Source organism: Geotrypetes seraphini, chromosome 1 (assembly GCF_902459505.1).
Source record: "Geotrypetes seraphini chromosome 1, aGeoSer1.1, whole genome shotgun sequence".
Lineage (NCBI taxonomy): Eukaryota > Metazoa > Chordata > Amphibia > Gymnophiona > Dermophiidae > Geotrypetes > Geotrypetes seraphini.
Window position 1 is genome coordinate 545315778 of NC_047084.1, and position 24503 is coordinate 545340280.

Sequence of the window (24503 nt, forward strand, 5' to 3'; positions counted from 1 at the left end):
AGAAATCTCAACAAAATCTTTAAGGAAAAACAAAAGACTAAAGGAAGATCCATAGACATCAAATGGAAGTTCAACATCTATGAAATGCATTGGATGTAATAGATGTTATAGACATATTGGAAAACATAAATTTAACTCTGGTAGAGATAAGAAAGGAAATGAATCAGATGAACAGCAAACTGGATATAATTACCAACAGAATTGACAAAATGGAAAACAGAGTAGAACAAATACAACAAGAACATAAAGAGGATCATAAAATGTTAAAAGAAATGCAGAAGATGATAGATCTTGAAAATCATTCTAGAAAACAGAATTTGAGAATTATGGGATTAAAAGAAGGAAGTGAAGGAAAAAATATGATTTATTTCCTAGAAGAAATTATACCAAAGATTATTCCACTCAGGATAAAAACACCAATAGAAATAGAAAAAGCCCATAGAATTGGAGCAAAAAAAAATCCCAAAATCAAGGTAAGCCAAGAACAGTTATATTCAAATTAATGAGATTCCAACATGTTCTGGATATTTTAAAAGCGGTTAGAGAAGCACAAAATATAGTGTATAAAGATTCTAAATTGATCTTCATTCCGGATTTGGACAAGGAAACTGTTCAAATAAGGCAAAATAATTTTACAGCTAAGACAACCATTAAAAGAAATAGGAGCAAAATATGAAAATCACCTATAATGATAAATTTCATTTATTTTTGAAGACCCAGAAAAACTTAAGGAGTTCCTATCTTCTCAAGAAATACCCATGAACTAAGAATTAAAATACTGGTAAGAACAAAAATTTAGATTGAAAAATATAAAAAATTCAGAACTATAGAAATAAATGAATATCTATATTAAGATTTATTTTTAACTTTAAATATGGCCTCTATAACTGACTTAACTGTAATAGAACTGTTGGAATTAGAAACATTTTAAAACAAGAAAAGATTCTAAGTTTAAACAAAAATACCTGGTGATGTAATTAATATATTCAAGAATATGCTGACATCTGAAAAATCTAGGGATGGAATCGTAAGATCTTCTGATTCTGATGCCTTCACTTGGTCTTCATTGGAGATTAGAGGCAGGGGAGACATGCTGAATGGAAGGAGGATGTTTTTGTGAAGCCATCCATTGAAAACAGGTCGGAGAAAGGGATTGCTGCAGCTGCCCAGCTGGCTTGGAAGAGAGATGGTGCATCTGAAAGATAACAGAAATGTGTGAGCAAAGGAATCCTTTACATCTTTTGTGGTGGGGGAGAGTCCAAACTATTAAAATTATGATTTTGCCTGTGGTTTGTTATCAGATGGGTATGTTGACATTTTTTTTTCAAGGGTCCTTTTATAAAAATTAGATAGCATTCTTACAAAATTTATTTGGCTGGGTAAAACTCCTAGAGTTGCTTTGGTATCTCTACAAAAGACAATCTCAGAGGGAGGGGTAAATTTTCCCAATTTTTATAGGTACCATCAATCCTATATTTTACGCCAGGGTATGTATTGGGTCCTCCCAGTACTCATGGAAAAACTTCCAGATTGGTTGTGGTTAGAATGGCAACTCATGTCTCCTATGCATCTATGCCATGTTCTCAGTATCAAAATGCCTAGGTACTGTAAAGATAACAGAATATTGGATGATACATGGAAAACACTGCAATATGTAAGTAATTTAACAACTATTCCAATTCACAAATCTACAAATCAATCTATATGGCTGAACTCTAAGATTCAAATTGGCGGAGAAAAGGTTGCCAGGAATCATTGGATGATAGCAGGAATACATTTATTGGATTATGTTATCTCTAAACTGCTTGAGTTTTCACAGTTGCAACATAAATATGGACTCAATAAATGAGAAAGTTTTAGATGGTTTCAACTGAAGCAGGCCATTCAGGCTGGGTTCCCTGAGTGGAAAAACTATAATCAATATAGTATGGAGTTCTTATGCTTTCAGGTGGACTTCCTGGGTCACCAGGCTGCCCAGTGGTATATATTGCTGAGTGGACTTATTAAAAAGATACCAAACACTGGTCTGAGAGACATTTGGAGCATTGAGATCAAGCATCAAATTACTGTGTCTCAATGGCCACAAATTTGGACTTGGAGGATGAGATGTACAATGTCAGCATCTATGAGACAAACATGTTTTTTTTTTTTTTGTTACATAGAGCATTATGGACCCCTGTTTGGTTACAAAAATTGGATAGCTCTAAGTGTAATAAATGTTGGCACTGTCATCTTGAAGCAGGGACTTTGGATCATTTATTATTCTATTGTCCATTTGTTATGACTTTTTGGAAATCAATTTGGGACCAAATTAATTGTTTAGTAGATAATCCAGTGGCATTGTCATATGATACTGTGTTGTTTGGTATGGTAATGAGAGCAAAAAGTCAGATTTCTTCAAATAATAACAAATTATTACTTATAATGACTGGGGTTGCCATTCAACAAATTACGTATAATTGGAAAAACTGGAGTAATTTAAATTATAATTTCTGGTGGAATTCCTTATGTCATATTTATAAAATGGAAAGATTTATTGCAATACAGCAAGGGTATTTTAGAAAATTTCAAGATGTGTGGGAGCCATTAACAAAGAATTGTACTGATTAGATGACATTTTTTTCCCTTAAATTTTACAGGTTCAATTATGAGGAGGAGGGAGGTAATTTTATCATTATATATTGTACAAGGTATTTGATTATATAACACTGGCATTCGCATCACTCCTTATACTCACATCACTGAATAAAGATACATAACACCTAGTAATGGCAAAGCATGGGCCGCAGCTTTATTAAACTTATCCATCAATGAATTTGTAAAACAGAACAAGCTCCGATCCCATATAGGGAGGAGCGAGGCCAAATCGGCCGAAGCCGGAGCGAGAAGATGGGAGGGGGAGGGGGAAGGGGGGGAGAAGGAACCAATCAGCGAAGGAAGCCCGGGGGGGGGGGAGAGAGAGGGGTTAGGAGAAGAAGGGTAAGCGGAAGGGAAGTCGCCCCTTTTCCAGACGGAGACCCAGGGAGACCGACGCGACTTCTCTTACCTGCAGGAATTTTTCCTACCGTGCTCAGCATCAGCCCACCTCTAGCGACTTCACCTGACCTTGTTGTACACATCTTTGGCATATTCGCCTTCAGGTCGCCCTACCAGTGCTGCCGAGGAGCCTTGTCCGCCTCTGTGATGGTGAGTGAGCGAGTAGCAGGCCTAGGGCACTACCGCTGCACTCACGGCCACTAATTAAAAAAAAAAAAAAAAAAACCGAGGTGGGGCAGCTGCCCCCCCCCCTTTTCAATTCCTTCTTTCGCTCCCTCGCTCCAGAGGGGAGAGGGGGATGGCCGCGGGGGAGCGGGTTCGGCGCCACGTGGCCCAGCGCCGGCATCTATTCTTGTGCCGCGATTTCCGGGTGCTGCGGCGGCCCCCTACGGGGCTTGCAGTGCGCCGCCTGCATGGCCATGCGATCCCTGACTACAGGAGGTGTGGCCGGCCGCGTAGGAGCGGGGCGGTGCCACGTGGCCCAGCGCCGGAATCTAATCCTGTGCCGCGATATCCTGTGCCGCGATCTCCGGGTGCCGCGGCGGAGTGCGGCACCACGTGGCCCGGTGGATCTCTGTTTCCTACGGCGCCCCCCCCCGTCGGTACGCCGCCCGCATAGCCTAAAAGACTCTTCCTTATTGCCGTTAAGGGGGGAGGGGGCCGTCCACGAAGGACCGAGTACCACGTGGCCCGGCACCGGCCGTGATCGGCACCACGTGGCCCGGCGTCGACCCACGATAAGCGAGGTTTCGCTATCACGGGTAGTGGCAGGTAAGCACAGTATATGGGTAGAAGGCTGACATCTTTACAGTGGTTAAGACATGGGGCACGTCGCCTTGCTTGGACGGCAGGGGGCCAGGCCATGATCTTCACAACAAGGTACCGCTGACGAGGGGACACCTCCTTGAACGGGAAGGGTCCGGCGAGCTGGGGAAGCTTGTACGGCGCCCCACATTGTGCGGAATAGAGAGCCAGATGCTGTGCGCCTGACCATCAGTTCCTTATATGTTGCCTGGTGATGTACATTGTGTGTTACACCATTTTCTGAAGTGCGGTTACAGTGTACAGTTCATCACCATTCATGCTTGATTATGATGTTACGTTGATAACAGTTTGATAACAGTTTATGTAATTGTGCTGTTATGGCTGTGGCCAAATAAATTCCACTTGAGTTGATAAAAGCCTGAGTGTCATCATTGTACCACGATAGACCATGAAAGGTAAGAGCAACAGTGCTGAGTGCACGATTTGATAACATTTTATACATAAATAATTCAGTGTAGCTTAACAACCATAAACCTTGGAGCCATTCGGTGTCGAACTAGCTCAACTCACAAAACTCAAACCCCTTGATGCTAATCGGTGTCGAATTAGCACAGCTAAATAAATTCATCAGATTCCATGAAACCCCACTTCCCCCAGCAAGACTCGCGGTATCGCAGAATCATGCCAGCCACCCATGGCGGTTCCGCACATGAGCAGAATAAGCACATAAAATATATAACTTCATAAGCCATACTGTGCACAATTCACCCCATAACACATTTCCGCCACAAGCGGTGACTGCCTCGCAAGTCACCGCTCCCCCCCCCAAGCTGCGACCATGCTGCCTATTATAACAAGCTTCCAACAGGTCTTGAATAGAACTCAAGAAAATATCAAGACCAATATCAGATAAATGCACACCGTCTGGTCTGTATAAACCAGGACAATCAACTGCAATCAAATCATGGCATAAAACAAACCCACCAAGAGAAACAATGAACTGAGAAATTTCAGAATTCACCCGTTTTCTCAAGCGCTCAATACCTTCAACCTTGAGTGCATCCCTCCAAACGATCCGAGGAATAATGCGAGACCAGACTAAGCGGGTGCCAGGAAAGTAACTGGCCACCAACAATAAGTCCCGCTTTATACATCGAATCAAATCCACCCCTTTTACCTTGCAAAGATCATTCCCACCAACATGGAAAACAATCAATTGAGGACAGGAAAATCTTCGGGCTTGCAACAAGGTTGGAAGAACTTGGTCCCAGCACATGCCTCGGAGTCCCAGCCAACGAATTCGAACTCCATGATGCACAAGGCCCAGATTCGATCCCCAGCGAGATTCCACTGCACGTTTCTGAGCCCAAAAGATGTAAGAATGGCCACATAACCACACACAGTTATCAGGCAGCAAAGGACCTGCAAGAAAAAACTGAAGCAGCAAGAAAATCATGAACAAACTGACATACAACCAGGCCTCACATAGCGTTTATAACAGGTAGAACGCCAACGCCCAATTTTAAATAACATGGAAGGAGAAGCCCCCTGTTCAGCCGCATAAGAAGCAGCCCCAATACGGAAGGAATGTGTCCCAAAAGACCGCGGGTCACAGCCAACCGCCACCAGACACCTCTTCAATAGGGCAGAAAATTGAAAACGAGTCAGTGGCGTGCCATCAGCATGAATAAGCCAATATATACCCCCCAGCGGGCGCATCGCAGCATAAGACAATGCACACTGCATAGGACACAAGGGATCAGCTGCCAAAGCCCGCAAATAAACAGAGGACCCTCTCCCAAAAGGATCAGTCTTTGAACGCCGAATATGCAAACGCAAACAGCGCTTACCCAAAAACACATCAGATACCAGAAGGCCAGTGCTACCAACCGCAGACTTTGCTGGAGCTACCAGTTCACCAACTCGTAAAGCTGCAAAAAAGGCAACACTAAAAGCCACCCAGAACAACAACACTTCGAAGCCATCCGTACAAACCCCAGGCAAAACAGCACACAACTGCATCAATAAAAGTGGTAAAATAGGCAAACGCTCAGGCCTAACAGGCCTAATAAGAGTAGAGCGCTGAAAGCCAACCCACAATTTCTTCACTAAAAAGGACGCACAAGGATTCGGATAGCCGAGCAGCTGAGCCAAAAAAGCAACGCTGGCCAAAGAGGCACGAACTACCCCAACAGACCAGCCCCGTTGCTAAGCAAAAAGCAAAAAATGTACCAAGAGAGATTCCGAAAAGGGCAGAACAACCAATGCAGATGAGGCTTCCAAAAACCCCAGGTAATGGCGCCAGCCAGACCGATAAGAATTCCACGTATTCTCAGCCAAGGAATTCCTCAGTAACTCTCCCAATGATCCAGCAAACAGGTCCACAGTGTGACAGGCATGACCACAGGTTCTTCGTCCGCTGCAGGTACCAAAGCCCGGAAGCGGGCCCACTAAAACCGAGATAAGGAATCAGCAATCTCATTCAAGAAACCAGGAACATGCTTAGCAGAGAGTGTAGTATTAAGCTGTAAACAACGCAAAACAATGAGCCTCAAAAGCTCAACCAATAATGGACAATGAGCAGACTGAGCATTAATCGCCTGCACAACAGCAATGTTATCAGAAAAAAACACCACTCTCCTGTTAGCCAACTTGTTCCCCCAAAGAACCGTAGCCACAAAGACCGGAAAAAGCTCTAACAAAGCAATGTTATCACACCAACCCCGATCTCGCCACCACCCAGGCCACCTATCCGCACACCACGACCCTCCAAAGTAAATGCCAAAACCGAAGCCCGCCGCTGCATCAGTAAAAAGACGTAAATCCACTGATGTAACTTCCTCCTGCTGCCACACACAAACCCCATTAAAGCAAGTCAAAAAATGAGACCACAACCGAAGATCTTCCCGCACACCCCGTGTAATGCGCACATGGAAATGCGGTTTCTGCAAGCCCCGAGACAAAATTGCCAAACGACGGCAAAAAACCCGACCCATCGGGATCACCCGAGAAGCAAAATTAAAGTGTCCCACCAGAGACTGAATTTCCCGCAATGTCTATTTGGATTTCTGCAACGCTGCCTGTATAGCCTCTCTCAAGGCAGCAACCTTAACAGCAGGCAAACGAGACTCCATACGCACAGAGTCCAATTCAACCCCCAGAAAAACTAAGGAAGTAGCGGGCCCTTCAGATTTATCCAATGCTAAGGGAACCCCCAAATTCTGAGTTACTGCGTGAAAAGCCCCCACCAATTCAGCACACTGAGAAGAACCAGCCGGACCCCCAAACAAAAAATCATCCAGATAATGTACAATAGTCACACAGCCAGAAACACATTGAGTAACCCAATGAATAAAAGTAGAAAATGCCTCAAAATACGAACAAGAAACAGAGCAACCCATGGGCATACATTTGTCAAAATAAAAGCGATGCTCAAAATGAAAACCAAGCAAATAAAAAGAATCTGGATGCACAGGAAGTAAACGAAATGCAGACTCGATATCGGCCTTAGCCAAAAGCGCCCCCGTACCCAGATTACGCAGCATAGCAATGGCCACATCAAACGAGGTATACTGCACAGAACAAAAAAGGGGGTCAATAAAAGAATTCACACTACAGCCCAAAGGAAATGATAAATTATGGATGAGCCGGAACTTGCCCGGCTCCTTTTTAGGCACAACACCCAACAGTGATAGTACCAAGTCTGGAAAAGGCAGAAAAGAAAATGGGCCAGCAATCCTCCCCAACTCCAACTCCTTCTGCAACTTAACACGAACCACCTCCACATGCTGTTCAACTGAAGGAGAATTACTACAATGATGAGCAAGGGGTGGCCCAGCAAAAGGAATCACAAAACCAAAATGAAAACCTTCTCCCAGCAGCTGAGCAACATCCTCTAAAGGGTACAAATCGAGCCATAGATCAAGCATGGGTAAATTAATTGGGGACTCTGCTTTGACCCGGCAAACTCCCACCAAAGGTCCCGACAGACCGGACCCCTGCCCCGCGACCACTGGCTCCAGCACTGAAACAACAAAAGGCTGGGTGGGCACCAGAACATTGACTACACCGATGTCTGAATTTACAGACCGCTCAGTCACAGCGCCCGGCATTAAACTGGAAACAGAAGGTTCCAACGGCAACCCTTGACCCAGGCAATCCAAAGGTCTCACCCCGTCCGAAATTACCAAGGGGCACCCGGGAACCAAAAGAGGTGGAGACCCCACTAACTGAGGGCCCTCCCGATACAGCAGAGCCAGCTCCCCCCCAAAACGAAAGGAACCAGCACGAGCCTGCGTCATCTCTGCAAGCCATAAATCCACATCCCTATACCCCCACACCAAGGATTTGTCAGTAGCCAAACTTTTACGAAATTGCTCATCATAGTTTAACCATGACCATCCACCATAAATCCGAAACGCCCGCAAAATGAGATCAGAATATTTCAACAAGCCTGCATACAACCCAGGCCGTGCTGCCCCAACCACAGAAGCATAAATATTAAAACCCAACAACCAATTCATAATGGTTCTAGGCACACGAAAACGACTACGCTGCCCATCAGCCTTACTAGTATCTTTTTTCTTATCCAACGTACCCTGCTCCTTTTCCAACAAAGAAAAAACATCCACATACTTGCCCTTCAATATATTTTCCCGCAATTTTTTAGAAATACTACAGTCTAAGGGCGCAATTTCGCATAAGGTATGTCCATGACGCATCATCTGAGCAGCTGCACCAGCAGAACCACTCGACACAGGCATGGACGGCGGGACACACACTCCCAAATCCACCGACTGAACCGAAGGTCCAGCTGCAGCACCATTCTCAGATGAGGAAGAGGCACCAGAAGAAACCTCCGAGGAATCCCAGGAATCCGACGACTGCCAAACTGCCATAGGATCAGCAGGAACCCTCCGATGCTGCTTCTTGTCCACATCTAACCGCTTCACAACATGCTGAAGACATTTCAAAAATTTTTTATCCCGCAAACACTTCGCTACAGATCGAGCCGTCGGACGCATCCCTGAGTGCCCCCGTTGTGCCACCCCACTCCCAGACTCGGCAGCACCCACACCAGACAAAACATCCATCAAAACCCCAAGAGACTCACCAGAATGATCAACAGGAGCAGGAGCCACCACAGATGATGGACCAGGCTGAGAAGAAGCTGACACCACAGGGGTCCGTGTAACAGGGGTCCTGACACCATGAGCCCCACCTCTGCGAGGCCCAACACCCCTTCGAACAGCTGCACAGGAACCACGCCTCGGCGTCCCAGCCGCAGCATGACTGGGAACGGCACCCACCATGATAGATTGACCCCTACGGGCCCCCCTTGCAGAAGAGCCGCTTGCTGCTGAAGAGCCCCTTTTAGCCGCGGAACCCCGTTTTGCTGAAGAGCCCCCGCTAGCATTACACGGCTTCCTAGGAGCCATAACAGGACAAAATAGAAAACCTGCACCACTAATGTGCAAGAACAGTGCCCCAAACTAGCCCACTCCATCCAAAGCACTCTCACCACACACACCTCAACCACACAGCAACCCAACCCCCACACTACTAACCCAACACCTCCCCCCCCCAAAAGCCCCCAAACATACACACACAAAGAGCCTTACCAAAAGGAAGAAACAGGCTAGTACCCCTGGCAGGAAAAAATTACACATGCCAAAGGAACCCACACAGCAGGAAGCAAAAAGACTGCAACCTTGCACAGAACCACAGCTCACAGACACCCGGTGCACCAGACAACAGATAAGCAGAGAAAAGGCTTACCCGACCAGCTCAGTGCTCACACGTCAGCTCCCCTCCACTGGACTGCACAGGAATGACGCACGAGCCCGACCCAACCAGGCCGGCAGGCCATCCGGCTCACAAAAACTTGCGGCACCATTGTCAATCAAGCCAGGAAAAGCCGCTAATGCCGCGCGTCATGTAGTGCCGGCCCCAGGAAACTCGCGGTGCCCGTAAAACCGGAAACGAGCAGGAAGACAAGAAGGAAGGCTTATTAAGTCTGGCGCCACACCAACGCGCGTCACCCCGGCAACCACTCGAGACTAGCAAAAAGAAAACTCGTGAAGGGAGCTGCTACAAACCCTGCAATAATTCCAGCTCAGCTCCAACATCTGGCCCGAATACCGGCACAACCAATTAAACCAAACAACTGTCCGTTCTCCACAAAACGACCCCGCACCGCACACCAGCCCAACAAACGCTCCTAAGCAACAACCACGTCAGGAAATCAGGAAGGAAAGGTAAAAATACCCTTAAAGAACTCAACAACAACAAAAAAAACGAATTTGAAACCTGAACAAATTTAACCCTGCCTACCCACCTCTTCCCACACTCCCACCCTTCCAAAACTGATTTTGCCTGCCAAATTCACCCTTAATCACCACAAGTCCTCCACCAATCACCCCTCACCCTTCCTCACAACCAATCCTCCTGTCCTAGCACCCCAACCACCAATCCCTGCCAACCTCTAGCTCCCACTACCAACCCTCACATTCCAACCCCCCCTCCATCCCCAGCCCACTGTAAATATAGTATAAGAATTCGCTCAGCCACTGTTATCAGTTTACAGCTAAACTGTAAGCTACCTAACAGGGAAGGGTGGGAGATAACAGCATATCATTTGTACTATTGATGATTATTAAGTGATATATTTATGGTTAAATTTGTTTTAACATATTGATACACTTATTGTAAGTTTGAAAATGAATAAAGATTTATTTAAAAAAAAAAAAAAATGTACTAGTTTCAAAGAAATATCAGGAAAGACAGGGTAGGAAAAAAGAGAGGGGTGGTATTATATGTTAATGCCAACATTAAAACAACAGAACTGCAGGACTTACAGGGTACCGTAGAAAGATAGAATGGAAAATGTATTTAAAGTAGTGTGAAACAGGCTTCCTTCAAGATATTTAATTGAAAACAATAAAAATATAGGTATGAAAGTTTAAGTATGATTTGAGATGATTTTAATATGCCAGATGTTGATTGGATTATCTCTTTTGTGGGATCATCTACAAGTGAGATTCTGGATTCTCCATAGGAAGAATTGTTCCAGTAGCTGGTAATTTAATCCATGCAGGGTGAGGCCATACTGATTTCTGGGTTTGTGAATGTTTGAGTGTTTTTGATGTTATAGTAGGTGGTCATCTGGTATCCAGTGATCACTAGATGGTGTTGTTTAATTTTAGGACAGGTGTGGAGAGAATTCTTTTAAAAGTAAATGTTCTAGATTGAAAAAAAAAAACCAACAGCTACCATAGTTTTGTTGAGATAGGAGAGTACATCTGTGAGATGTTGGATGTGAACTTCTGGAAGAAGTAGGACAAAATGAAAGGAACTATTTAAGAACAATAAACCTTTTGTAAGGAAAGTAAATAAAAGTAAGATGAAAAGAAGGCCACATTTGGTTCTCAAAAATAGTAGCTAAAAAGGTAAAGAAAAATATATTAGCTTTCATAAACTACAAGAGATTGCAGAAGGAGGCCAAAGTCTGCAAAGCTGGTAAAGTAGTCAGGAAAGCAAAGATGCATATGGGAGAAAAAATAATCAATACAGTAAAATGGAGTAGGGCAGAAAACATTCTTTTTTAATATGTTAGTGATAGAAAGAAGTACAAAAGTAGCATTTTTTAGACTCAAGGGTGAAGAGGAGGAATATTTAGAAGCTGATAATGATAAGGTAGAATTGTTTAACAAATATTTCTGTTCTGGAAGTGTGGTATATCCGGAATGATTTTCAGAAGATTGTGTTTGTGACGTGCTAGTTAAACTAAATTTAGACAAAGTGATGGTGTTACATAACATACATCCAAGGATACTAAAGGAACTTAAGGAATTTTGGGTGACTCTGCTGTGTGACCTTTACGATGCTTCTCTAGAGTTGGGAGTGGTCCCTGAGGACTGAAAAAGGGTAGATATGGTCCCTCTCTTCTAAAGTGGAAATAAGGAGGAAGTTGGGAACCAAAGGCTGATTAGTCTGAACATCTGACATGTTTAAAATCACTGTTTACCCATTGAGCTACAGCAGCTTCCACTAATGTTTTTCTTCCTCATATCTGATATGATAGCTTAGGGATCTGCAAAGCTATGATCTTCTCAGGTATTTTCACCTTCACATGGCTAGGATCACTAAGCTCTCATCATAGGAACCCCAATAACAAAGGAAGCAGCTGTGGCTCAATGGGTAAAAGCCACATACTCATCTTCAAGAGGTCATGGGTTCAAATCCCACCACATATTTTAATTGTGGCATTCTACTTTTCAGGTGTACCTTGATGATCTTATAATGAGGTCAGCATTGTACAGCTGCACACCTCCATTTGCAATGAAGTAGAAGCCATGCTAAGATCTGTATCTATTATTTTCAGTTTTTAAGCTTCTGTAAATGAAATTATATATGCAATCTATATTTTTTTTTCATGTGCTTTCCTTGCTTTCAGTAATGAGCTGATTGGAGCACTGTTTAGTCAGAAAAAAAGGGTAGCTTTTTAGCAAGAAACCTAAAGCTTTGTTTTTTTCATATGCTCTGCTTCTGTTAATATATATATATATATATATATCTATCTTCTATATATAAGTTCATGTAAAACTTTTTTTTCCTTCTCTTCTTATATTTTAAGTTCTTGTAAACCGTGCCGAGCTCCACATCCATGAAGATGATGTGATATATAAACTTAAGGTTTAGTTTAGTTAATGGATGTTTTCTTCTAATTAGCAAATAACATTGCTGTTTGTCCACAAAAATAGAAGGTTTTGCATGCAATATATCAGTTTTGATGTGCCCTGTTTATGTGGTGCCTTATTAAATGTATTTTGAGCTTAATAAAGCAAAAAACAAACAAACATAAAAACCCCAGAGAGCTATTTAGCAGATCATATTAAGGATGTCCAAAACCTGCCTAACTATATCTTTCTGAAGCCCAAACTATGTTCAAAAGTAGACCTCCTTTATAATGCCTATAGGACAGGGGTCTCAAAGTCCCTCCTCAAGGGCCGCAATCCAGTCGGATTTTCAGGATTTCCCCAATGAATATTCATGAGATCTATGTGCATGCACTGCTTTCAATGCATATTCATTGGGGAAATCCTGAAAACCTGAATGGATTGCTGCCCTCAAAGAGGGACTTTGAGATCCCTGCTATAGGACCTAGTTTTACAATTGCTATTGTAACAATCCTGCATCCCCAAGGCTTGTCACAGAGGGATATGGAAGGATTTACAAACCCCAGTGCAGAAGGGTTGACCAAGTCAGGAGCCGGGGGAGCACATCAGCTGACTATCCTGTAGACAATGAGGAAGAAATGGAGGTGGGACAGAAAAGCTGCAACTTCCTTAATGCTGTCCTTAAGCCAGGCAGGAAAGTTCTGCCTTGCTGTCATCCAGGTCCTGTTAGGCAGAAGGCAGATCAGCAGGGTGCCTGGAGAGAAATGACTCAGGCAGAGGGAAGGAAACTCTCCCCCCTACAGCTTCAGGGGAGTGGTTTCTTCCCACAGCTTAAGCCCAGGCTCGGTAATGAGCTGGGGAGGATGGAGGAAGGAACCAGTGAAGCCTGGGAGACAGGAACAGTGCAGATGCAAGGAGCCCAGTGGGAGGCTGGACTGGCCGGGAAGCAGCCAGTGCCGTTTGCTAAGTCTGAGTGAGCCATGAAGGAGGAACAGGTTGGGAACTCTACTGTAGAAGCCTGTATCACTGAACCCATGGTGATTGAGGAAAGTTATGCTCCGTATGAACCCCAGCCTGAACAAATGGAGATTGCCTGAGAACTAGGAGTTCATCTTCCTTGCTGTTTTCTCTACTGTCTCACTGATAAGGGGGGAATGTGAAGGCAAGGGCTATAATTGTGAAACGGCCAGGTTTGTTTCCTGACTGTATGACAGGTTAAAGCACAAGAGCCTTTATGTTTTCTCTGTACAAACTTTAACTGGTCTAACAAACGCTGTGCAGGAAGATAGCCGAGAATTGCTCAGGTGTCAGGTTACCAAACCACCGTGCAAGCTCATAGCTGTTAATTGACTACTATAGCAACCGGCGAGCTGCAATGAGTGCTGTCTGCCCTTTTGAGTTTAAACCAAAACGCTGACTAGCAGTCTCCTCGGTGGTTGCTGAATAACTCTCATCCCAGCTTATTGAATATTTTTCAGTTTCCCATTACTCGCTGGACTGCTTTAAAACTGAAGGAACTTTTGATTCAGATAGCGATTAGCCTATCCAATTAGGACACTCTGGTGAAGAGGACTGTTAAGACGGTGATTCACTGTGATAAAGCCCAGAGTGTAATAAACTGTATTTTGTTTTTGAAAAATGTTTGTTTTAGTGTGTAAACTGCATGCCACCAGGGAAACCGGGATGGCTCAGGGGTGCTGAGGCCCGTGGCCTAATAAAACCTTATATTTTTGTTGAAGACATCCTGACTAAGGGTTTTCTCTAAAGATCACGCTTTGTCTGCACCAGGTGGGAACCTAGAGTATCCTGTTTGAAAGGTTTCCCTACTTCAAAGGGGCTCACTCCAGTTTTAAGGCATATGTCACGGCCTGTCTACCTAAGAAACCGCTCGGCCAAAGCGTAGGTTGTGACACTATGCAACTTGCTAGCTCATTGTGTAGCATACTGGTTAAACCTACAGCCTTCTACCCTAATATTGTTGGTTCAAATCCCAGTCACTCTCTCTGATGGAAGAGAAATAAATAAAAGCATTAAACAGATCCAACTCCAAGTATCACAATTATAATGAAAAACACCATAAAATTGCCATTGTAATAACATCATAGTAATAAAATATTATTACATTAGTGACTTTTATTCCACCATTATCTTGCGGTTCAAGGCGGAATATATAAGAGGTTATCTGGACATTTCCAGGAGAGTTCAAAGTAGAGCAGTTTGCTTCAGGAGAGATCTAGACATTGTATTGGGGTCATCACAAGCTAGATAATTTGGTTAGAAAGTTGTAGGATCTGGGGAAGATTGAAATGCTTCCTGCGGTGGTAGTTTGTCTTGATGAATTTCTTGAATTGCAGGGTTTTTATTTCTCTTCTGAAAGTTTTGTGATCTGGTGTGATCAGTAGATTGGAGAGTTGGTGGCCTAGTCTCACTGCTTGCATGGCCAGTAGGCCATCACAGATTTTTTTGTGTTTGATGCCTCTGATTGGGGGGTGCGCGAAAGGTGTCTGGGTTCTCCTTTGCCTGGTTTTGGTAGTTTGGATAAGTCGGTTATTCAAGTAGGTTGGGCTGTCTCCATTCATAGCTTTGAATAGTAGACAGTAAAATTTGAATAGTATTCTTGCTTGTATTGGGAGCCAGTGTGAGTCGAGATATGCAGTGGTGATATGGTCGTATTTCTTCAGCGAATAGATGAGTCTCAGAGCTGTGTTTTGTACTGTTTGTAGTTGTTTTTTCATGACTGCGGGGCAAGGGAGATAGAGAATGTTGTAGTAGTCTAGAAGTAATAGGACTAGGGATTGGACAATGAGCTAGAATTGTTTTCTGTTGAAGAATTATTGGATTTGTCTTAAGTTTTGCATGACCGTGAATGATTTCTGTATTGTTTTGTTGATTTGTGGTTGCATCTGTCTATCATCACTGCCAGAAATCTTAGGGTGGGTTGAATGGGGTATGTGATTGAGTTTATTACTGAAGATTTTAGAATACAATTTAAAACCTATCTATTCTTTAAGCATCTGACTAACTAAATCACTATATTCCATGTATTATGACTAGCATTAGTAATCTTTTGTAAACCGCGTTGAATTAATGGTTACGAGGTTAACAAGCACAATGTTATGTTATGTTATGTTTGTTATAGTTGGATTTTTTTTTTGAGAAGTATAAATTTTGTTTTGTGTGGGTTCAGCTTTAGTTTGTGTTCTTTCATCCATGTTGCCACTGTTTCTAGTGTTCTATGTAGTGTGTCTGTCATGGAGGGTGATGGTGATCAAAAGGAAGGAGGATGGTGATGTCTGCATAGCTATAAGAAGTTAAGCCTAATTTGTCTAGGCAGGTGCCAAGGGATGCAATGTAGAGATTGAAGAGTGTTGAGGATAATTGTGACCCTTGGGATATGCCGTAGGGGTTGGACCATGTTTCTGATTTTTCTTTGTTTGTCTTTACTCTGTAGGTCCTGGATTGTAGGAATCCTTGAAACCTTGTGTGCACCTTTCCTGTGATTCCTTTTGTTTCTAGTATTTGTAGTAGGATGTCATAGTCTACGAGGTCAAATGCTGTGGTGAGATCTAGTTGTATAACCAGCATTTTTTGCCTGTGCTAAGGTGTTGTCTGACTGTGTTCAGGAGGGAACCTAGTAGTGTCTCTGTGCTGCAATTGGTTCTGAAACCAGACTGTGTATGGTGGAGTAAGTTGTGGTTTTCTAGGTAGTTGGTGAGGTGTTTAGCTATGAGGCCTTCCATTAGCTTGACATATAATGGTATTGAGGCTATGGGTCTGTAGATGGATGGTAGATCTGTTGCTCCTTTTGGGTCTTTTATGATCGGGGTGATGATGATTTTGCTGAGGTCTTGTGGGAAAAGGCCATCTGTGAGCAGGGATTGTATCCATTGTATGAGGAGAGTGCAGAATTAGTATTTCCTGTTTGGGGAGAAATATTTTTCTTTTATATGGTATTTACTAGCTCTGTTTGGTGTTTTTTATGTTGGGTTTTTTTTTTAAGCAGACTGCTTTTCCTATATTTAGGCTTTTTTTGCTTTTCTGCTTCATTTTTTTTCTGGGGCTATACAGCCAATGATAAGAGTCTGTTTAAAAGGCCTATGTGGCCGAAGTCTATGCTTGTTGAGTCTCTGAGGCTTATTTTTGATAACTGTATTGGGTTTATCAGGTCTTCTCCCTTCTCAAAAAAGATGAAAAATTAAATGCACATTATTTTTTTATTATATTTGATTTATGGAGTATTCTCTTATTGCATTTTTTCATTACTGAAATATTAGCATATGACCATTAATTGGAAAAATGGAAAATTGGCCAGTTTATTGAAATAATAAAAATGGCCTTGATGCACAGGGAAAACTCACATGCAGGAGAGTCATTTCCTATTTCATCTTGGTAAAAGGACCCCTATCACGTGTCTTGATAGCCTACGAGTCACCAGATTTTGGTTTAATCAGGAATCATAATTTATATGTTAATTTTCACTAGTTGCTTGATTTGTTTAATCATTGCTTTTCACAGAAATTAGTCAGGCCTGCCTTGAGACACTAGCCCTCTATGAGTTTTACAATGTAATCAACAATATTTGGAACACAATTTTTAAATGTACTTTCAAAGACAACATATCGTGCCAGTATGCCACTGAATTGAATATAATTTAATTAAAGCAAATTAAATTACTCATTAGCAGTGCTAACTTTAAGCCTTTGGAATGCATTCATATTGCATGAAAAGGATTTGAATACCTGGCTTAACAGCCCTAGTGTAGTAGAAAATTAATTAGCATTATACATATCTGAGCTCTTTTCCAGGCATGCACAGATGGGACAACAAAGCAAGAAGATAAGGTGCTCTGAAATCCCCTTTTTTAATTTACTAATTAAAAGCGATATTTGCTATTGTGAGCAACTAAAGTAAAACAAGATTAGTTACTGAAGAAGAAAATGTTCCAGTCTAGCAGAAGTATGAACAACTGAATCATGAATTGTCTGACAACATTATTTTTGCATGAGGTCAAAATCCTTTCCATTGACAATGAAAGTACAAGTGGTAATCTGAATACCACTAATGTTTTTCTGATGAAACTCCCCTTCTCTCTAGCCTTACCATGTGCAATAAAATAATACAAATTCATTATAGCAATTAGTTATAGCTAATAAGGCTTTGATATGAATCTTCCTTCCCTACCGTATATAAGACGACTTTGCATCGTTAGCTCCATCCCTTAATCAACAGGCATTTTACACTGGCAAGATCACCGCCAGTTTTTTTCATCAATAGGAATCAAGCACTAAATAAGAAAAGGAAGTGTCATAAGGCATTTTCTTCAGAATTGAATCAAAAAGTACAAAGTGTGGGCAAATTTATGGACACAGTATGGGGCAAGTGACTAATTTACTGCTGCAAAAAGATTTATGGATTGATGCAATAAAAGAACTATGCTTAGCAGACTTTTCTTATAATGTTTTGTTTATGTGACAACATATTTAACAAATTATATATATATATATATATATATATACACACAGTATATACATACATACACATAAGTCAAGAATAGATATTTTGAAAATACAATCTCAGGCTATAGATGAAGTAGAAAAATTGCTAATGTTCCATAATAGGAACCTGATAAATACAGTATGATATAATTTGAAAGCCCTTCTGGTGCTTCTATAAAGTGTGATTATTAAGAAAAGCTGTCTGTGTATGGAAAAAAAATAATTCTGAAACAAATATGGAGCAGTTAACTATGCAATAAAATCAATTTTGTACTATACTAAATTTTTTCAAAACTGCTTTATAAATAAAAGGTCTCTTAAAATTGTTTGCTAAAGTGGTAGTTAAAAAGTACCGTAAGTCAATCTTAGCAAATTGATGATAATAATTGCATTTACCCTCTTAATGTTAGCTTCTTGTTTACTAGTACTGTGTAACAAGTAACTGAAGTTAAAAATCTCCCACCCACAGACCTGATATCTCCCAATTTAAGGACCTCCAAATCTATGCCGCTTAGTTTCCAGGTCCCCTAGTTAAAGATGCCAATTCTAAAGATGCCAACTCAGGGACCTCTGGGTTCCAGAGACTTGAATTAAGGACTCCCAAACCTAGTGCCCACAAGCATGGATGTCCTGGTAACAAAGTTTCAAACCTGGAAACTATGTGCTCCTTTTACTAAGCTGCGCTAGCGTTTTTAGCATGCGCTAACCCCACGCTATGTGCCAAAAACTAATGCCAGTTCAATGGTGGCATTAGTGTCTAGTGCGGTAATTTAGCACACGCTAAGTGCGCACTACAACCACTAGCACAGCTTAGTAAAAGGAGCCCTATAGCACAATCTCCCTTAGGATTGGGAATTCTATAACCAAGACACCTAGGTCTAAAAGCCACTGAACCAACTACATACGTGTGGGTGTATCAATTCAGGAATCCTGAATATTATTTATTGTGAGCTTCTATACCGCTACTAATGACTGGGGAGTCAATTCAGAGTGGTTTGCATGAGCTTCTGTAGAGATGTTACAATACAGTTACAAAGAGCTTCTGCAAGGTGTTACAATACATGGGGCTCCTTTTACTAAGCTGCATTAGGGCTTTAACATGCGGAATAGCGCGGGCTACATGCCGCACATGCTAGATGCTAATGCCAGCATTGAGCTGGCATTAGTTCTAGCCTCATAGCGTGGGGTTAGAGCGCGCTAATCTGCTGCGTGCGCTAAAAATGCTAGTGCACCTTAGTAAAAGGAGCCCATGGGCTCTATCAAGTTTCAAGTTTATTTACAATTTCTTATACCGCCCAATCAAGCCTTCTAGGCAGTGTACAAAAACACTAAAACAAGGAGTAATAACAATTTTTAAAGACATTGACATTGACAAATGGGAATAAAAGAGAAGGAAGGGTTAGAACTACAAGAGCTCTAAACAGAGTTGCAGGGGATTCTATAGCAGTGTTACAATACAGAGTTATTAATACTGGCATAATTATGCCATAAGCAATCATCCTACTTATGTTACTGGCACATCGATCATCCTACTTATTTGCATATGTTTATACCAAATCAATCATCCTATGTACATTCACATATAATACTAGTTTAGTATTGTAGCTAAGTATACAATAGTTATACACAGCCTAAGGAGGTTGGCCAATTCAACTAAATATAATCTATATTGTGGCAGAGGCACTTGGGCTAGGCCGGTGTGACCTACCCAGGGCCCTGTACTACAGGGAATAAAGATTGTTTGTGACCCGGATCCTGCCAGTGGCTCCCAGGCCCACTGGTGTACTCCAACTAAGCTTTTCCACTTAGCACCAGAAAGAAATAAGCCACACTGAGTTTTCCCAAAACACCGCCAGTGCTGGATTTAATTGATAATGATAATTGTATTCATAGTCATGTCAGATGGCATAATTGAGTGATTGTACAAAACAGTTGATGCCTCCGGGTTAAATCTAGTCCTTAAACAAAAACCCAATATTTAAAGCTGCAGCACCTCTTATAACTTCACCAAATTAGAACAAGAACAAAAATAACTTTCAACTTCAAAACTTTGTTTGTCCTCAAAGCTGTGCTGGAAGAGCAGCCCTGCCCTAGTCCAACTGGCCAAGCTGTTTCTCCCAGAAGAAAACATTAGGCTGGGTAAAGAAACTTTCCCTCCAATCCTGGAGGTCTCAGGGCTACAGTCTTTTCTAAACAATTCAGCAAGCTAGGCAATATTGAGGTAAACAGTTCTCAACCTTAGAAAACAAACAGCAAAAGAAAAAGGTTTTTTTCTTTCCACAGAGCCCTCCCCAGGGTTCTCCTTTTCCACGGGGCTCTTAGTTTAAAAAGTCCAGTCCGGGTTTGTAACCCCTTTTTAGGTCACACACTTTCCCTGCAGAGGAAACATAGAAAGAAACAAAAGGCAAAATATAACCTTGAATGCCAGAACTCTCCCACCTGTAGTACAAGCTACATTTCCATGGGATCCTCAGCTGCCAACTCTGAAGGTGAACTGCTATCCCACTGCATGGAATCCTCTATAGGAGTTTCTTCCTCAGGGCTCCCTGCTTCTGAGCTAGCCTCTTCCATTTCCCAGTCTCCCAGCTGGGATTGGAAAGCATGAGGACTATTTTCCTCCCTGCCTCGTCGGCTTGGATTTTCTTTCAGCTGTTCCTCCTCGGCCCTCCTTCTCTCACTGTTCTAGCTTTGCTGGAGGATAAGGGCTCACATGTGTTATGCCCTCCCCCTAATTACTAACAGTGAGCATAGCAGAGGCTTTCTAGCTTGAAGCCAAGGTAATTTTCTGTCTCTTCTTAAAAGGACAGGTTTAAAAGGTGCAGCACAAGTCTGTTTAACTTTCCCCCAGCTGCACTGCTCTAGGCTTGAGAACAGAACACAGGGGAAAACTTAAAGACACCATCCCCCTCTAACAAGAGTTCCTCCCTGCTCTTTCTTCCTGGCACAGGGAAAACTAGAGGCTCTTGAGATGTGTAGTTTTCTGTACGGCAATGTTTCTGGTTTAAACCTAGGTGGAAGGAATAGGGACTTGCTGGGTACTTGGCACAGGATCTCTATCACCCTGCCCGGGCTCCCTGCCACAATATACATATATCTGTATCATGTTTTATGTTTATCTTTGAAATATTATCTTCCTCAGAGTTTAGTTTTCTAGGCTTTATTTTTATTATTTATTTATTTATTCCATTTGTGCTTCGCACGTACCTATACAAGGTGACATTTCAGAGGAAGGGGTAGAAGGTAGGGAGGACTATGGAGGGCAGGAAGGAGTGGAGAGGAGAGAAGTATGTAGAATATTTCATAGAAATTCCTAACTTTACAGATAGGAGAACCATCTATGTAAGTGATATCTAAATGAATTAAAGTAATATGTAAAAAGGAATAGAAGGGAGGAACCATTAAACAATAGAATTCAGGGAAATTCAATTAATAAAATAAAAACAATAGGCGTAAAAACATTGGAATAAAATTTAAAATAATTCATAAACTGGAAAAAAAAATCAAATAAGTCTGACAGAAGTCCAATTTCCTGAAGCAGCTCTGTTGCCTCAGCATATTTTAAATAATCCCAACAACAAAAGTCCAGACGGGACAGATATCAGCTCGGGCTTTCCAGCTGCTGCTGCCCTGACTCATCGCTTCCAGGCAGAAGATGCACAGAGATAGAATAATCCAGCGCCAGGCCACACTGCTCTCGGGCAGCAGGTGCTCATGGGCAGCTCCCGAAGAATACAGCACTCTGCATCCATTGGCGGATAACTGGGAGGAGGAATCCATGGCATGGCCCCACTCCACGGATCCAGAGACACTGTAGAAAGAAATTATCTTATATTTTATAGTTAATGTTGCTGGGGTTATGAATTTTGAATTTGAATTATTGCCTGACCCAATAGATCATTTATTTAAAGTAAAAATGATATGGTTTTATAATTCTGCTTGGAGTTAAGATGGTTTTATAATTATTAATTTGGATTTTTTTTTTTAAAGGAATTTCTGAGCACAGCCATCTGTTGGAAAGGTGTTACATGCCCCATTTAATAGAACACAAAATCCAACTGCCTTCAGATGAACTATCCCAGTCTGAACAATAGAAGCTAATTTTTGTGTTAAATGCACCTATTACAAAAGCAAGGCCTGGAAAAAGGGCTAGATTCACTAACCTGCCCGATCGGGCCTAATCTGGGCACGATCTGGGCAGTGAGCAAGGGTCATTGACGCCATTTGTGAAAGCTTCAGGTTTGAAAATAATTATACATGCAAAATGACACCAGCGCAAGGTTTTAAAAATTATAACCAAGATTTATTGAATTATTGTTTCTATTTTTCCATTATTAGATCAAAAGAATCCAGCATCATTGCTTACCGATTGCACTAATGGGAGATCGTTATCATGGCCAAAATGCTGGCCTTCTCCTAACGGTCTCGGTCTCATATCTCATTTCATTCTATTTTATAACTTTTGGCTCAGTGACATCATCAGTATACCAACGAATAACAATTCACCAAAGAGGTGGTCTTAAAAGTTGGACAAAGGAAACATTCCTCCATGTTTCCAAGTTAGACAAAGTTTCAGAAAATTACTTTTGATTTCTGAATTAACATTATAACATTATGCAAAAGAATTCTACAATTATTAACAGGGTGCTGAGAAATTCTCAACCTCTCCCTAAATTGACAGTAACTTTAGTCTGGAAGAGGAAAGCTGACAGCTTCATGTTACACACAGTGATAAGCATGGGCTTCCAATGCCCCCCCTTCCTATGCTGGAGACTGACTCTAATTATTTCCAGATGTTGTGCTCAAGATTTTTCCTTAGTGTTTCTTTAGGTTTAAAATATATAAAATATGTTTTTCAAAACTTATTCCTTTTGTTCAACACAGTCACAGCCATCATTCCAGTCCCACAAATCACTCCAGGGGCCCCATTCATTCCATTCATAACTCAGCCATTCATACTTAATGCATTTTATATCTTAGTTTAGAACACGTTATCCTTCTTTACCAGTCTAAAGCAAGCACAGCTGGTGTTAATTAACACCACGATGCTGGGAGCGGGAAAACTCAGAGAGGACAAAGAAGACAGAAAACTATTCACTGGCACAAGATGGTGTCAAAACAGAGAACCCAAACTGGATTCCATGTAATCATGTAATCATGATTTCCACCATGATTTGGCTCAACAGCAAAGTACATAAACAGATATTATTATGCTTTCCCTTATATTAATCCTTAGTATATTTTTCTCTGGCCTTAGCTACATTATATTTAAATTTTTATTCACCTGTTTTTCCGTACGCTTCTATTTGGGCGTGGTCCTTAACTGACACAGAATTGTCTCTAACTAGAATTACCCAGAATCATATGAAAAAACTGGCGCTTTTGTAGAAAAACTTCACAAAAATACTGCACTATCATGCTCCGACATCCATTCCATTATTGTCCCATAAACAGCACCCCCTGCTGGCCACGAGCCACTACTCCTCAGCAGGTCCGATGAATTTACAAAACTGCAACATGTAGATGAGGGTGATCGGAGGAACGCTCCCATCTGCCGGCACGGATCATTCTATAGCAATCCCCGCACATGCGCAGACCATCTTTAGATGATCTGCACATGCGCTGGCCTTTGGGCTGGCAATTTTTTTGTTTTTCTTTTTTAAAATTTTTTTTAAAGCCCGTGGTTTTAACCCACTTTAAAGCTTGCGGGTTCGTGGCCTGCTTTGAAGAGGGAGCAGGCCAGAAGACGCCGGGATGGAGGGAGGGTAAGCAGGTAGATCAATACAGGGGGCCAGAGGGAGAGGGAAAGGGGGCTGCTTTGGTGGGAGGGGTGTGCTGAGGGGAGACAGAAGGGGCCATGGAGAGATAGGGAGAGGGAAAGGGGGCTGCTTTGGGGGGGAGGTGTGCTGGGGACAGACAGTTTTGCTCTGGGGGAAGACAGAAGGGGCCATGGAGAGACAGGGAGAGGGAAAGGGGGCTGTTTTGGGGGAGGGGTATGCTGGGGGGAGACTGAAGGGGCCCTGGAGAGATAGGGAGAGGGAAAGGGGGCTGCTTTGGGGGGAGGGGTGTGCTTAGGGCAAACAGCTTTGCTCTGGGGGGGAAGACAGAAGAGGGCAATGGAGAGACAGTTAGGGAGAGAGAAAGGGGGCTGCTTTGGGGGGAGGTGTGTGCTGGGGGCAGACAGCTTTGCTCGGAGGGGGGAGACAGAAGGACACAGACAGCATCCAAAGAGAGAGAGATAAAGAAACACAGACAGACAGACACATCTGTTCTAGCACCCGTTAATGTAACGGGCTTAAAGACTAGTAATATATATATCTCTAAGCCAGAGAGGGATATATATTATTGGTAGAGAATAATAATAAGTATTAGAACATATTCTACTGAACGTTGGGAAGTATTTGTAATATTTTAATTGTGTAAAGAACATGGGCAGTAATTATTAACGTAAAAACATCACCAGCTCCTCCCCAATGATAGAGCATATGCCGCCCCATCCTAGGCAGTGATCGACCATGCCTCCACTAGTCCC